The sequence below is a fragment of the Condylostylus longicornis genome, unplaced genomic scaffold (assembly GCF_029603195.1).
Source record: "Condylostylus longicornis isolate FDR11 unplaced genomic scaffold, ASM2960319v2 ptg000507l, whole genome shotgun sequence".
Taxonomy (NCBI): Eukaryota; Metazoa; Arthropoda; class Insecta; order Diptera; family Dolichopodidae; genus Condylostylus; species Condylostylus longicornis.
The window spans coordinates 12501-15000 of record NW_026578465.1 but is presented as its reverse complement, the minus strand read 5'-3'; positions in this window follow the sequence as shown (position 1 = coordinate 15000).

Here is a 2500-nt window from a genome sequence, read left to right as displayed (position 1 = left end):
TACATTCTTATTACTTACTATAAGTATATTAAGTGTGTATTATAAAATTGCATATGAGTATTAATAGTGGCGTTGGTACTTAAGTAGTACATTCTTATTATACTTACCTATATATAAGTATGTATTATAGGAATGGTGATAAACATTTGCTATTGAAGGCTTGTAATATTGATTGGTAGGTGGTGGTGGTGGTTGTTAAGATAGGTTAAGTATATTCTTACTATAAATACTTCAAATAAGTATTTTCTTAATGTATTACTGCATGAATAATGATTTAAGTAATACTTATTATTATATATCAATACAGTGGCAGGTATTGGATATGGGAATAACATAGACCTGAACGAGACATATGTTATGCTCGACAGGCAATAATTACTTTTCATAAGTGAAAAGTAACCTGGGTTGGTAAGCATGTTATGCCCACCCGATGAAAAAATTTTTTTCAGCCTGGTTTGATATTTACCAATGGCAATATAAGCCTGATCGGGACATATGTTATGCTCGACAGGCAATAATTACTTTTCATGAATGAAAAGTAACCTGAGTTGGTAAACATGTTATGCCCACCCGATGAAAAAAATTTTTTCAGCCTGGTTTGATATTTATCAAAGGCAAAATAAGCCTGATCGGGACATATGTTATGCTCGACAGGCAATAATTACTTTTCATGAATGAAAAGTAACCTGGGTTGGTAAGCATGTTATGCCCACCCGATGAAAAAATTTTTTTCAGCCTGGTTTGATATTTATCAAAGGCAAAATAAGCCTGATCGGGACATATGTTATGCTCGACAGGCAATAATTATTTTTCATGAATGAAAAGTAACCTGGGTTGGTAAACATGTTATGCCCACCCGATGAAAAAATTTTTTTCAGCCTGGTTTGATATTTATCAAAGGCAAAATAAGCCTGATCGGGACATATGTTATGCTCGACAGGCAATAATTACTTTTCATGAATGAAAAGTAACCTGGGTTGGTAAACATGTTATGCCCACCCGATGAAAAAATTTTTTTCAGCCTGGTTTGATATTTATCAAAGGCAAAATAAGCCTGATCGGGACATATGTTATGCTCGACAGGCAATAATTACTTTTCATGAATGAAAAGTAACCTGGGTTGGTAAACATGTTATGCCCACCCGATGAAAAAATTTTTTTCAGCCTGGTTTGATATTTACCAATGGCAATATAAGCCTGATCGGGACATATGTTATGCTCGACAGGCAATAATTACTTTTCATGAATGAAAAGTAACCTGAGTTGGTAAACATGTTATGCCCACCCGATGAAAAAAATTTTTTCAGCCTGGTTTGATATTTATCAAAGGCAAAATAAGCCTGATCGGGACATATGTTATGCTCGACAGGCAATAATTACTTTTCATGAATGAAAAGTAACCTGGGTTGGTAAGCATGTTATGCCCACCCGATGAAAAAATTTTTTTCAGCCTGGTTTGATATTTATCAAAGGCAAAATAAGCCTGATCGGGACATATGTTATGCTCGACAGGCAATAATTATTTTTCATGAATGAAAAGTAACCTGGGTTGGTAAACATGTTATGCCCACCCGATGAAAAAATTTTTTTCAGCCTGGTTTGATATTTACCAATGGCAATATAAGCCTTATCGGGACATATGTTATGCTCGACAGGCAATAATTACTTTTCATGAATGAAAAGTAACCTGGGTTGGTAAGCATGTTATGCCCACCCGATGAAAAAATTTTTTCAGCCTGGTTTGATATTTATCAAAGGCAAAATAAGCCTGATCGGGACATATGTTATGCTCGACAGGCAATAATTACTTTTCATGAATGAAAAGTAACCTGGGTTGGTAAACATGTTATGCACACCCGATGAAAGAATTTTTTTCAGCCTGGTTTGATATTTACCAATGGCAATATAAGCCTTATCGGGACATATGTTATGCTCGACAGGCAATAATTACTTTTCATGAATGAAAAGTAACCTGGGTTGGTAAACATGTTATGCCCACCCGATGAAAAAATTTTTTTCAGCCTGGTTTGATATTTACCAATGGCAATATAAGCCTGATCGGGACATATGTTATGCTCGACAGGCAATAATTACTTTTCATGAATGAAAAGTAACCTGGGTTGGTAAACATGTTATGCCCACCCGATGAAAAAAATTTTTTCAGCCTGGTTTGATATTTATCAAAGGCAAAATAAGCCTGATCGGGACATATGTTATGCTCGACAGGCAATAATTACTTTTCATGAATGAAAAGTAACCTGGGTTGGTAAACATGTTATGCCCACCCGATGAAAAAAATTTTTTCAGCCTGGTTTGATATTTATCAAAGGCAAAATAAGCCTGATCGGGACATATGTTATGCTCGACAGGCAATAATTACTTTTCATGAATGAAAAGTAACCTGGGTTGGTAAGCATGTTATGCCCACCCGATGAAAAAATTTTTTTCAGCCTGGTTTGATATTTATCAAAGGCAAAATAAGCCTGATCGGGACATATGT